Genomic DNA, 15,456 nt, shown 5'->3' with positions numbered 1-15,456 from the left:
ATTGATTCTTCGTAAATGCCACTCAGTCTTCAGGCCACAAGTGGCCCATCGGGACCATCCGACCACCGTGCCATCCTCAGCTGAGGATGCGGACAGGAGGGGCGTGTGGTCAGCACACCGCTCTCACGGTCGTTACGATGGTTTTCTGTGACCGGAGCCGCTACTATTCGGTCGAGTAGCTCCTCAATTGGCATCACGAGGCTGAGTGTACCCAGAAAAATGGCAACAGCTCATGGCGGCCCGAATGGTCACCCATCCAAGTGCCGGCCACGCCCGACAGCTCTTAACTTCGGTGATCTGACAGGAACCGGTGTATCCACTGCGGCAAGGCCGTTGCCTTCGTCGTAAATTAATTTCCTGAAATTGCTACACTGAGAAAATACGAATATTTTTCGATAGCCGTTCATCCCACACTCCACTCGTGAATGGAAGAGGGAACAGTTCGATGGTAGGGTGAGGTATGTGTGTTTGTGGGGGGGGGGGGGGGGGGAGGAGTACTAGGAATACCGTCTGTAGGATTATACAGGAAGATTTTGCTGAACATTGCGGCGCAAGGGACGGTCGCACAGGACAGAGAGAGGCTTGGACAGCATGTGTGCGACGGACGCACGGTCGCGGGAACGACTTGGAGATTGGAGCAGTTTTGCGCGTGGTAGCGGAAGATAGAAATATTTCGTAGTGCCGATCTGTGCACTCATGCAATTTCTGTGGCCTCTGCAGTGAAGACGTAGTATGCGTTTGGAAGTAAATATCTTTCGAGCTATGTTGTTGTTCATAACTAATTACGTGAAGTAGGAATCTATTGTGCCCCCGTTACTCAACTTATATATTACTTAATTGTTGGACCATCAACACCAATAAGTGTTTTGCATCTAAAAGGTACTTCTGCTATCGTACTCATCATTTAAAGTCGTTAAGATAGTACCTGCAGATTTTATTTATTTGCAATCTTTCGTTTATAAATCACTATGTTGCATTAAAAATTCACAATTGCCGAGTGATAGGAACCTTCGACTATTTGATTCATGTGTCTACTCATATTGTATACTTTAGACTCAGCAGTAGTTGGCTCGTAATGTGGCAACTAGTATCCCAGTCCCTAGACAATGAAACCAACCAAAACTTTTAATATTTCAACTCTGAGTCAGAGGGTACGTAGTTTAATATGAAAGCCCGCAACCTGCTGCCATTCACGGACTTCATGTGCCCAACCAACGATGGAAATTTTACGAACGACAGTGTGCAACGTCACTGGGTCACAACTGTTCGCGATTGGTTTGAAGATCTTTCTGGGCGATTCGAGCTAATGATCTGGCCTCCCAGTTCGCCAGACGTGGTACATAATCGACAGGTTAGTGACTGCAAAAAATTCTGCTCCGGCAGCACTTTAGCTGGAAGTCTATAGCAGCAGCCTGGTTCAGTATTTCTGTATGGGACTTTCAACGATCAGTTGAGTCTATGCCACGTTGAGTTTCTGCACAACGCTGGGCAAATGGATGTCCGAAAAAGTGTTAGGCGGTATCCCATCACTTTCGTCACCTCACTTTGCTTGGTAAGGCACCCGACCTGGCGGTGATAATCAATCGTAGATAATCCGTCCGACAAGGGTTTTTGAAGTCATTTCTTTCACGAGCTGCGACATGGTAACGAATGGAACAGCGACCCAAATATGTAGAATAAATTTCTTATATTTCACGTCTATAGTAACATATAAAAAATCTGTGACCACAGACGTGAAATTAAAAAAAAATATTCTTATTTCTTTCGCGCACCATCTACATTTCCCTAGGGCTCTTCCAATGGATCCCGGCATTTTGTTATCGTGCAATTACTTTTATGTAGTTGTTCTAGGTTAGTTCACTCTCGGCTAAATATTACTCATGTGGTCAGAAATAAGAAACTTAACTATCGATTGTCGTCTTGTCAAAGATAACCCGTCTAGCGATTCTGCAGAGCTACTGTCCATATGTCGCTAAGTTTCATTGCTTTCCTCTTTCCTATCAACATTACCCTGATGCTTATAAATTTCAATGACTTCTCTACATGGTGGTGGATAGTAATTTGACCTTGTGGATACAATTTCTGTTTTCAAAAACTTCACTTTCCAGACTGAATAGCACGCTCTGTTACAGCTGATTTCACTATTTTTCCTGTTCGACAAAGACTTTTGTGCTCTTTTAGCCGTGTATTTACACTCCTCTTGGTAGTTCCACTATAAACTTTACCACACGTACACGGCATTTTTTGTATACACCACATGTCGACAGAGGAGGGCGTTTATCCTTCACAGATCGGAGTACTTGACTTATTTTCTTTGTTGGTGTAAAGTGTTATGTTTCTGTAAAATCTTACTGATATGATCCTTTACCTTTTTAATATAAGGGTGAGAAACTACATTTTTTCGTCATTGTGGTTCATCCGTGTCCATCGGTCTTCTGTTCATTGGTCGCAGAATTATCTTTACTTCTTTTCCTGAGTAGCCATTTTTCTCGAAAGCCTTCTTGACATGGTTTATTTCAACGTCCAGGTATTTCGATGTGCATATCCGTTCGGTTCTATCCACAAGACTTCTAATGACACCTCTGTTTGATTGTGGACGGTCACTCGAGTTTTTGCAAACAACTGGACAGTTACTTTTCGAAAAACTTTATGTTCCAAACTTCCATTGGACTGTCTCATAACTAAAACATCCAAGAAAGATATTCTGTTATCATTTTCGATTTCCATGGTGAACTGGATTTTGGGATAAATTTTATTTAAATGATCAAATAATTCATCTAAAGGCTTTCTAACATGGGAAAAAACCACAAATGTGTCATCTACAAAACGATACCAGCTTTGTCCAGAATTGTTCACATTTCTCCGTATAGAAATTAGCGACCGCAAGACGTAACGGGTTACCCGTTGCTACACCATCAAGTTGCTTATAAATTCCATCGTCCCAATGGAAATGACTCGAAGTAAGGCAATGTTTAAAATGAGGAGAATCTCCTGGAAAATGCTGTAGCAGAGCATGCTCTTCTGTCAGGAAACCACGAAGTGAAGTTTTTGGAAGCAGAAATTTTTTCTACAACGTCAAATTATTATGCACTACTATGTAGAGAAGCCATTGAAATTTATAAGCATCAGGATAATTTTATTAGGTAAGAGGACGGAATAAAACTTAGCCACATATGGACAGCAGCTCTGTCGAATTGCTAGATAGTTTTATCTTTGACAAGACGACAATCTATAGTTAAGTTTTATGTCTGACAAGGACTATCTCTGCTCATCATGAGTTACTCCGACCACGCCCCCTTTCCTACAGTATTTATGTCGCTCTCGGACGTCTGGCCGATCAATCGGAAAGACAGCCTCTGAGGATATCCAGCGCAGTCCTGGACGAAACGTCAGGAACAGAAGAGATTCTTTGAGCACGATCTTTCATCCCGAAATGTTTAGCAGCAGCTATGTCATCCGGTCGTGAAAGCCTTCATTCTATGTTTCTGACCACCCTGCGTATGCGATTTGTATTTCAACGAATTCATGTTAATTCCATAGGCTGCTTGCTGTGAATAACACATTATTGACAGCTGGCGTCGCTAGGAACTTCAATTTTCTCGTCGACTTACATAACAGAAAGAATACCACAAGAAAAGATGCATTTGTACAACCTTCTTGATATAAATCACACCACCAATATGCATAAATTACGTATAGGTACTCAGCTAAAACTACATACTCCTCAAACATCGAATCTAATTAATAACACTTGTCTTGGTCAAGGAAATTTACATGAAAACCTGAAAGAAGCTACTGTTCAGAGGTCACCATGTTGTTGTGCTTCACCACATACGTATTGAAAACAAACCTACTCGCTTAGCGTTAAACAAACCATGATCTTTTCTGAAATGGAAATGAAACACTCGTCTAAAAAAACTGGTCTGTACGCAGCAGACACGATACATTTATACAAAATAGTGAAATAATTTCTGTGCTGCTATCATATGTTCTCCACATTACATATCGACATACGCCTGCCGTAGGTGTAGAAAGCACATCGATACGTTTAACTTCTGGAAATGAAGCTTCTGTTGTGAAACGTGGCAACAGTAACGTTACGAATACGTACATTTCAATGTCACAGAACCCAACGTATGATGCTATATGATCACTTGCATATAGTGAGAGGATGAATATGTTTCACAGTTCATGTGAAACGTAATAACCGATAAAAAAAACCACACGGCTTAAAATAAGCGGAACTAAACATTCAGTCATTGGAGTTACATGTGCTTACGCCAAGCACGAGCGCTGTTGCTACGGTCGCAGTTAGTTAGGTTTAAGTAGTTCTAAGCCAAGTGGACTGGTGACCTCAGATGTTTAGTCCCATAGTGCTTAGAGGCATTTGAACCATTTAAACCAAGCACGAGTGAGTATTAGAAACATGCATCCTACAGTTTATCGTTATAATAAAACAATCTTGTTGTATAACGTGTAGGACAAAATGGAGTGGCGCAGCACGACCTCTCCTATGTCTACGTCTACGTCTACGTGATTACTCTGCTATTCACAATAACGTGCAGGGCATAGGGTTCAATGAACAACCTTCAAGCTGTCTCTCTACTCTCCCACTCTCGAACGGCGCGCGAGAAAAACGAGCACATAAATTTTTCTGTGTGAGACCTGATTTCTCTTATTTTATCTTCATGATCATTGTCCCCTATGTAGGTTGGTACCATCAGAATGTTTTCGCAATCGGAGGAGAAAACTAGTGATTGAAATTTCATGAGAACATCCCGTCGCAACGGAAAAAGCCTTTGTTTTAATGATTGCCATTCCAATTCACGGATCATGTTTGTGGCACTACCTCCCCTACATCACGATAGTACAAACCGAGCGGCCCTCCTTTGAACTTTTTCGATGTCATCCGTCAGGCCCACCTGATGCGGACCCCACACCGCAGAGTGTTACTGCAGAATAGGGCGGGCAAGTGTGGTGCAAGCAGTCTCTTTAGTAGACCTGTTGCACCTTCTAAGTGTTCTGCCAGTGAATCGCAGTCTTTCGTTTGCTCTACCCACTACATTATCAATGTGATCGTTCCAATTTAGGTTATATGTAATTGTAATCCCTATGTATTTAGTTGAATTTACAGCCTTCAGGTTTGTATGGCTCATAATGTAATCGAAACTTAGCGGATTTCTTTTAGTACTCATGTGAATAACTTCACACTTTTCTCTATTCAGGGTCAATTGCCACTTTTCACACCATATACACTCCTGGAAATGGAAAAAAGAACACATTGACACAGGTGTGTCAGACCCACCATACTTGCTCCGGACACTGAGAGAGGGCTGTACAAGCAATGATCACACGCACGGCACAGCGGACACACCAGGAACCGCGGTGTTGGCCGTCGAATGGCGCTAGCTGCGCAGAATTTGTGCACCGCCGCCGTCAGTGTCAGCCAGTTTGCCGTGGCATACGGAGCTCCATCGCAGTCTTTAACACGGGTAGCATGCCGCGACAGGGTGGACGTGAACCGTATGTGCAGTTGACGGACTTTGAGCGAGGGCGTATAGTGGGCATGCGGGAGGCCGGGTGGACGTACCGCCGAATTGCTCAACACGTGGGGCGTGACGTCTCCACAGTACATCGATGTTGTCGCCAGTGGTCGGCGGAAGGTGCACGTGCCCGTCGACCTGGGACCGGACCGCAGCGACGCACGGATGCACGACAAGACCGTAGGATCCTACGCAGTGCCGTAGGGGACCGCACCGCCACTTCCCAGCAAATTAGGGACACTGTTGCTCCTGGGGTATCGGCGAGGATCATTCGCAATCGCCTCCATGAAGCTGGGCTACGGTCCCGCACACCGTTAGGCCGTCTTCCGCTCACGCCCCAACATCGTGCAGCCCGCCTCCAGTGGTGTCGCGACAGGCGTGAATGGAGGGACGAATGGAGACGTGTCGTCTTCAGCGATGAGAGTCGCTTCTGCCTTGGTGCCAATGATGGTCGTATGCGTGTTTGGCGCCGTGCAGGTGAGCGCCACAATCAGGACTGCATATGACCGAGGCACACAGGGCCAACACCCGGCATCATGGTGTGGGGAGCGATCTCCTACACTGGCCGTACACCACTGGTGATCGTCGAGGGGACACTGAATAGTGCACGGTACATCCAAACCGTCATCGAACCCATCGTTCTACCATTCCTAGACCGGCAAGGGAACTTGCTGTTCCAACAGGACAATGCACGTCCGCATGTATCCCGTGCCACCCAACGTGCTCTAGAAGGTGTAAGTCAACTACCTGGCCAGCAAGATCTCCGGATCTGTCCCCCATTGAGCATGTTTGGGACTGGATGAAGCGTCGTCTCCCGCGGTCTTCACGTCCAGCACGAACGCTGGTCCAACTGAGGCGCCAGGTGGAAATGGCATGGCAAGCCGTTCCACAGGACTACATCCAGCATCTCTACGATCGTCTCCATGGGAGAATAGCAGCCTGCATTGTTGCGAGAGGTGGATATATACTGTACTAGTGGCCGACATTGTGCATGCTCTGTTGGCTGTGTCTATGTGCCTGTGGTTCTGTCAGTGTGATCATGTGATGTATCTGACCCCAGGAATGTGTCAATAAAGTTTCCCCTTCCTGGGACAATGAATTCACGGTGTTCTTATTTCAGTTTCCAGGAGTGTAGATATCTTATCTAAATCATCTTGCAACTCGTTTTGTTCGTCTGATGGCTTTATAAGACGGTAAATGACAACATCATCTACAAACAAATTAAGAGAGCTACTCAGATTGTATCCGATGTCGTTAATTTAGATCAGGAACAATAGAGTGCGTATAACACTTCCTTGGCGAATGCCGAATATTAATTTTGTTTCAGTCGATGACTTTCTGTCTGTTACTACGAACTGTCACCTTTCTGAGAGGAAATCATGAATCCAGTTGCACAACTGAGGCGATATTCCATAGACACGCAGTATGGATAGAAGCCGCTTGTGAGGAACGGTGTCGAAAGCCTTCTGGAAATCTAAAAATGTGGAATCATTTTGATATCCCCTGTCGATAGCGCTCATTAGTTCTTGAGTATAAAGAACTAGTTGTGTTTCACAAGGACGATGTTTTCTGAATCCGTGATGACTATGTGTAGATAAATCGTTTTATTCGAGGTTATTCATAATGTTCGAACACAGTATATGTTCCAAAACCCTACTGCAAATCGACATTAGTGATGTGGGCTTGTAATTCAGCGGATTACTCCTACTTCCATTTTTCGGTATTGGTGTGACTTACGAAATTTTCCAGTCTGTAGGTACGGGTCTTTCTGTAAGGGAGCGGTTGTGTGTAATTGCTAAATATGGAGCTATTGTATCAGCATACTCTTAAAGGAACCTGACTGGTATACAATCTGGACCGGAGGCCTTGCCTTTATTAAGGGATTTAAGCTGCTTTGCTACACCGAGGATATCTACTTCCACGTTTCTCATCTTCTCCGAAGAAAAAGTAAAGTCATGGCGAACGTCTTCTGCGACTCTGAAGGGGTTATTCTGTTTAATGTCCTCCCTCATGGTGCCACGATCAGCTCTGAAGTGTATTGTGCTGCCCTCACGAAATTGAAGAAACGATTTCAGCGTGTCCGTCGCCACAAAACTCCAAACGAACTTGTCCTTCTCCACAACAACGCAAGGCCTCACACAAGTCTGCGCACCCGAGAGGAGCTCACAGAACTTAATTGGACTGTTCTTCATCATCCAGCCTACAGCCCGGATCTCGCGGTACTACCGCCATTTGTATATGTGCATATCGCTAACCGACGACGTTTCTCTGGTCACTGTAGAACAGTTATTGTTTGTTATTTGTGTGTCGACTGTGGGAAAATTGTAGTACAATTAAGAAGCGTGAAATGCATGCCACTTCTGAGTATAACAGATTTCTGTTTGCTCTTTGTAATGCACACAGTTCACAAAATATAGAGACAGAGAGCAATGGTCGCTAAACCCGTAATAGGAATTACAGAAAAGGAAGTGAACACCGAGGGGGAGGGGAGTAGCACATTGTATGGGAGACTGCAAGCAGAAAACACAGCAAAATTTACTCACCTGGGCAGCTTGAGAATTCTAACTTAGTCAGACAAAAGAGACCGAAATTTTCAAACAAATAATAATACGAGTTGCGTGGCAGAACAAGGATTTTGCGAGCTGTTCAGAATACGGATCATACTACTGTAACCGCACATTTACATTTCCCCAAAAATCGGCTAGCCTGTGCCGATCAGTGCCAGATGGCAACCAGGAGCCGTATAGCCCCCAAAGTTAGTTCACAACCCTCAATTAGCCAACTTCCAAATAAATCCACGTGGAGGAGACACGCGCGACCGCTACGGTCGCAGGTTCGAATCCTGCCTCGGGCATGGATGTGTGTGATGTCCTTAGGTTAGTTAGGTTTAAGTAGTTCTAAGTTCTAGGGGACTGATGACCTTCGAAGTTTAGTCCCATAGTGCTCAGAGCCATTTCAACCATTTTTGGAGGAGACGACTCAATGTTATTGGCAATATGAAGAACGAAAATACTGCTTATTACACGTAAGAACAGGAAAATGTAGTAGAAACTTCCGTGTGCGAAACATACTCTAGCAAACAGGAATTTGGTACTGGCCTGGAACCTGAACAACTTCCTTGGGCCAAGCACGGTAGCTTTGGTGGCTCATTCAACTGGACGAACCAAAATTTTGGAGCGAAAGCGAAAGACTTCTCAGGATGATTGGATGGTGCTGCCGAATCCTGTCCTTTGATGTCCATACAGAAAAGGGGAAAATGTGTTGCACAGTTATTCTCTGGGGACTGGAAGTTGCGGCAGGCAGTCTCTCCCCGCAACAAGGAGAGGTGACGGCTCTACCCAACAAAAGTATGGAGCGGACCGCAGCCCTACTCCAGGAAAACTGCATATATCGCTGGGGATGTTCCTCCCTCCTGATGAGACTCACTGATTGACCGTCTTCTGCCAACAAACGGGAATTGAAGACCACACAGGGAGCACACATTCCATGTGAGAAAAATGCAAATCTTCCTCCCCAAGCAAACGTGTCCAGTACTCTCAACAAAACAGCCATAGACTAGTGGCAGAAAAATGAAACAATATTGCGTACGATATGTAACAGTTGTATCACAACATATACAATGTTATATGGAACATATTGCTACCAGCACTGGCGTATGCAGTGCTGTATAGTGGTTGGCATTGCTGGCTTCCATGCTGTGAGCCACCATTTCGCTTCTGACCACTAGCAATTATTTTTTGTTGACGGATACCTACTGAAAACTAATCCACCGTGAATTTTTTGTGTGAAAAATCTGAACGCTTTTTAAGGGCAATACTACATCCTACACCTACAGTGATAAATTTGCAAATTTTGATAACCCATTATCTCAAAAATGGTTCAAATGGCTCTGAACACTATGGGACTTATCATCTGAGGTCATCAGTCCCCTAGAACATAGAACTACTTAAACCTAAGGACAGCACACACATCCATGCCCGAGGCAGGATTCGAACCTGCGACCGTAGCGATCGCGCGGTTCCAGACTGCAGCGCCTAGAACCGCTCGGCTATCACGGCCGGCTCCCATTATCTCAGAACCTTTGACAGATAGAGTCTGAAATATTTGGGAAGTATAGTTTCACTCCTTTTCTGATTATTTAACCAGAATCATAACATGCAGGATACATAATTAGTTTGTTATGATTTTTTAAAATCTATGTCCAATTTTTTTTTAAAGTTCACTCTCAACTGTGTATGTAAAAAACGGTAATAGGTAGAAATGGTTTTGTGGTTCAGTAGCAGTAGTATACTACGAGATAGCTTAGTGTAAAATAGTTGAAATATTAAAAAAAATCATTTTCTGGAAATCAAGTTTAAACGTTTCATTTGATATTAACTCAAACGTGGAGGCAGACCAGCTCCTAAAACAGCCAGCCCATAATCAGCATTATCTGGACGCTGTTCTTGATCGCCCAGAAAACATCTTCCTTTTTCTGCCTCTTGCTTCTTTAGTCATTTGCTCTGCAGGACGCTGGCATTTCATGATCCTAAGTCATTCCATTCGCTTGAAGGCTTGCAATGTTTTGGCTCCTGGAGTAATACCAAGTTGCCCTAGTACCTTAATTCTTCCCTTATTACTATCATTAAACGATATCACAGCGTCACAAACACCCAAGCATAGAGTTTTCATTCCTACGAAGATTTTTTTGGTAGGCGGGTCTAAATGACGCTGTTGAACGGCTCATTCGGGTTTTGCGTTCGACAATGGAGACATTTGGACTGAAGGTCAGGAAGAGCTAACTCTCTATATATTGGTTTAATAGCTTCCATCACGGAAGACGGCATGCTGTTTTTGGGCCTAAATTGCTCCTCTGTACCCGCTGCCTGAGCTTTGCGGTACTTGCTCCATGAATCAGCAATACGTGGGCAAAGGCCATTTATAGGTGTATCAACAGTGGATAATTTGTGGAAGAATGTAGACCGCACTGCTCTTTTCAACCCTTGCAGGTCATGTGTATTGTTTCTTATTGCCATTCTATAGTACTGCTGGTATTCATGAATGTTTTGGTCTGTAAGTCTTCCTTACGATTTAGAGTCTCCACAAAAAGTACTCGCAATACCGCCATTTCTGTTTACACACTGCATCCAACCATTTAACAAGAACATTAAAATGAATTCAAGGAATAAATAGCTCAAAACCACAGCCTTCTAGACTGAGTAGTTCCGGGGATAGAGATACTTCAGGAAGTCGATGCAGAAGGATTGGATTTTTCTGCACTTGCGCTATTAACTTTGAATAATAAAAACTTCATTACCAATGGGAATTAATCAGCAACTAATGTATCAAATTATTCAGGAGGGATAAAATATCATTAATAGGTAATAATTGGAAAATGTTTTGAGCAACTTCACCAATCGTACTCACCATAAATAAGACAAATTTACAAACTTTCTACATTTTTATCCTTTACGTGTAAATATTTATTTCTCAACATACTGACCCTGGCGACGAACACATGTCTCCCAAGAAAAGACCAATTTGTTGATAATACCACTGTAGAATGTTGGACTTCTATGATGGAACCACAACCTGACCACTGCATGGTCCGTTTCATCACTATGTAAGTGAAGGTGTTTTTTAAGCTTTGTCAAACAGATGAACATCGGATGAGGCCAAGTCGAGGCTGTACTAAGGCTGATGGAAGACAATGAATCCAAGGCATTGGGCTGTTGCAAATGTCGCAGCGCTCCCGTGTGGTATGGCACTGTCATGCAAATGTAGAGGATGATACATGTGTCGAAGAACGTGTTCTGTACTCGAGTAAAGCAAGTTGTCTCTCACGCACCGACATGCATACGTTAAATACCGCCATGTTAGACGCTACAATTTTGAGCCCTCTAGTGATAGAGGGTCGTATCTTGCATCAGCGAAACGGTAAAGTCAAGCGAGTAATATGTATGACATGTAATAACCCAATCGATGTTAGGAACAGATTAAGAAATTCGGAGGCAGTACTTTTCAGCACGCCCTCTCGATATTTATCTTCTCTGGAAGGTCCTTGTAATATCTTACGCTTGTAATGTTTGTCTATTCTTGAACATTCGATGTTTATATAAATAGCAGCATTCTGGATTATTCGAAGTTTTAATAAATATGTTGGCTGCACTCTCTGAGCTGGTGACCATATCTAGTTTGCCTGTTCGTTGGCGTCAGTAATGAAAGTGTTCTGAGTGTTAAGTGCTGAACTTCATCAGCGGTCCTGCTTTCGGAATTGGACTTGGCTGTGGTTTAGACGTTACACTCCTTGGTGAAGACGCCTGGTAGATCGAAACATCTACATTGCCGTGGCCCCAGTTAGGTGACATAAAACTCATCACCTACACTCTAACCACTACGCTAAAAATGCACTACCTACAGGAAAGATTAAACGTGAACAACAAATAAACTAATAAACCCTATCTCTTCTAGCTACTCTCACGGAATATTTAAATCTGCAGCTGAAAATGTTTTTGAGGTTAATGATCTAATGATAGTAGCCAATTATGGATCATTTGGTGACCTTTGAGATTAGAGCTCCAGGATTGTTTTGGACAAAGTGTATTGTCCTAAATGGGGAATACGGCAAAGTTTGTACCCATGCGATTTGCATACGCACGTACAAAGCGAACGTTTCGACCTTGAGTTTTATTTGGATAGTACTATGAACAGAGATGGAGAATGATCTCTGTTGAAGCTTTTGTTGTTCCTGCGAGAAAAGGAACGAGACGAATTATATCCGAAAGCTATGATTGCGCACAAAATGCCTTTGTTAACAACAGTTTCTACTTTTTCCGACAAAATGTCTTTTCACGCTTTAAAAGGATTCTAGAAATGCCTTCGGATTACTTCTTTCCAAGGAAGATGTAACGCATTATCTGTACTGAAAACAAAAAGTGAAACTGTGAACACGATTAATAGTTATGATGAAATAATCGACGATTTTGACGGAAATAAGTACTGAAAATATTTCTAGGTTAGTGTTCTATGTTCATGATTTCTCATTACTTATATTTACTTCTTCTTTTCCTGTGAATAAACCAAATCGGTCTGATTCGTTTCGATGATATTTATTAGGTCGAGATGGCTACTGCGATTCTCTCCAACAAATCGCCTTCGCATTCCAAAGGCAGCACTATGGAGTCAATCTCGATTCTCCTCCCACTCCTATACAGTTTCCCTTTCTACTGCAGAAGGATAACTCTCATGCGTGGGGTCACTGTGTTGCTTTTAACTGTTTCCAATACCACAGTGCTCACTAATACCTTCAAAACCTAAATAAGACTTATTTCAAAATGTGGTAACTAGCACTTATTATAGCTACTAACAGAAATTGCAACAGGTTGGAAAAAGACCAGAACCAGGCTTTAAGAGTTACAACTGATGGACTAAATGAATAACTCTTGTTTCCATAACAACTCTAACAGCATTATAAGTCATGAAATAAGCATTCAATGGGCAGCAATGCTTTAGTGCGAGAAACTAATGTGCATGCTGTGTCACATTAAATGGTTAAAATATAAAGATCCGTGTAACAGTTATAGTAAACAGTTGAGAACACAAATTAGCTTTAGCCAGAAGGTAGAAGACCTAGCAGCAGAGTATCGCCTACCGAAAGTTAACGCTCAAAAATTTATTTTTCCACTCTCTCCAATTCTGCTTCCTCAGTTGCGATATCTGATAGACATAGTGCATAATTATAAAAAAAGTAAAACAGATAGATTAATAATGTGAGCTACAGCGGTGTAAGTAATAAATCTGGTTCAAAAATGGTTCAAATGGCTCTGAGCATTATGGGACGTAACATCAGAGGTCATCAGTCCCCTAGACTTAGAACTACTTAAACCTAATTAACGTAAGGACATCACACATATCCATGCCCGAGGCGGGATTCGAACCTGCGATCGTAGCGGTCACACGGTTCCTGACTGAAGCGCCTAGAACCACTCGACCACGCCGGCCGGCAATAAATCTGAGATACGCTGAAAATCATTGGCTCCACATCCACACAGATGGTTCTTCAAGGAGAAAATAAAGAAACGTTGGCATAGGAATATACAGAAAAGCTTTTTTTTTCTTTCTATCGAACTTGAGGACCGTACACTCAAATCTGAAGGTGAAATTGAAGCCATCAGATAAGCAACAAGTCATAAAAACAACTATTTACACACATTCGACAAAACAGTCACATGTTGTTGTTACAGAATAGCGATATCGCCATTTATGAATGCACAAGATCCAGAAATTGTTCAAATTAAAAAGTCGAAGAAGGAATTAAATGTTTACAACAGAAGAACACGGAAACTGCAGTTCAGTGGATACCAGCTTGCTGTGTCCCAAATGGTAATGAAAAAGCAGATTTTCTTTCAAAAAATGCACAAAAGTTAAACAGAATAGAAACACCAACATGTATTTTGCACTGAAACGCATTATTAACGACAAGAGAATTAAAACGAGTCAAAAATTTACATGTGAGAGTAAGATCTGGAAAAACCTCATAGGCGACTATTTAGAGTCTGACGGATTAAGAAGCAAAGTGATGGCCATATTCTTAACTACTGGACATAATTGTTTCATCGACCATCTGTATAAGATCTCCATCCTACCGCACCAGAAGATTGGTTCGATCATGAACGAAGAACATTTAAAACAGGGTAAAAATTCTGATTGTAATTCAGACTTAACAGCATCGTCTGGGCAAGGAAGACACCGAATGACAAAAAGTAAAGTGGAAGAACACCGAAATAATAGTAATAATAATAATATTTCAGATAGTTATTACATTTATTGCAGTACGGAATCTTAATTTTGTATGCTAACAGAAGTGTATAAAAGCAAAACTAAGTTGGAAGTCTAAAACAAGGAAGAGCAGGTTGTGGGGGGTTCTGAAACATCTTTAGCTTAGGGCGCTGCTCAATGTAAATCTGATCCTACTTTCTCCTCACATAACGGATAAGGGCAGTCGTATTACGTTTCCTTGGATTACATCCAATGATACTCTCATTGAAGGTACCAGAAACGGATCGTATAAAATACTCAATAAAGACCGTCGCGAAATGCCGGTAAAATTTAAGACTAAAGACGAAATGATCGGCTGTAGAGAGTCGCGATCTTTCCGGCAACAGGCTCTCCTTTTATCGCCATTTATAGGGCGGCGGCCCTTCGGCTGAGGAAGGGCGCAGTCGGTTTGGCCTCGCGGCGATATTGCGGCTCTTCAGCAAGTAATTCCGACGGCACTTCTGCGCCGAATTATTATTTCAATTTCGAGGCCTCTTGTGCCGGCGCCTTCTGGTCGCAGATTAAGAAGCGCGGGAGATTTCTTAGCGGGCTTTAACTTGTAATGGGACTGTTGGCAGTCATTGCGGCGGCGGACCTCTCGGATTTATGCCGCAATTTAACGTTTCCAGGCCCCGGCGGTGCAAGCTTCGTTTAATTTCGCTCCGGTCTTACACAGAGAGTGAGAGAGACACTTCCGATTCTGCCATAAGTAGACGTCTGGGTGCTACAGCGGGTAATGAGGACGAGTGAAAGAAATTCGCACCGCGCGTCAGGAGAGGGCTGGAAGTTTATAATAACAGTGTGCGTGTGTGTGTGTGTCTGTGTGTGTGTGTGTGTGTGTGTGTGTGTGTGTGTGGGTGTGTGGGTGGGTGGGTGAGTGGGTGGGTGGGTGAGTGGGTAGCTGGGTGGGTGGGTGAGTGTGTGGGCCAGCGTCCAGGCGGGTGTTAGTAAGCTGGACCTGTAACAGTTAATGACATATCCTCTAGTTAAGACACAGAAGTTTCTCGTTTCGATGTCTCCTTTATGACGTGCTGTCTTGGCGTCATATGGACTTCGATCATCTGTTTCGTTGATATTAACATCCGCAAGTGCGCCGAAGATAGTTTTGTTGTCTGAC

At 43.1% G+C, this 15,456-nt stretch overlaps 1 pseudogene; it reads right to left on the bottom strand.

Moving 5' to 3' along the window:
- Positions 1 to 220: 220 nt before the first annotated feature.
- Positions 221 to 338, bottom strand: LOC124546292 (annotated as a pseudogene).
- Positions 339 to 15,456: the final 15,118 nt, after the last annotated feature.

This window comes from Schistocerca americana, chromosome 8 (assembly GCF_021461395.2).
Source record: "Schistocerca americana isolate TAMUIC-IGC-003095 chromosome 8, iqSchAmer2.1, whole genome shotgun sequence".
NCBI lineage: Eukaryota > Metazoa > Arthropoda > Insecta > Orthoptera > Acrididae > Schistocerca > Schistocerca americana.
Note: the sequence above shows the minus strand (reverse complement) of the source record. Positions and strands in the feature narration are given on the sequence as shown.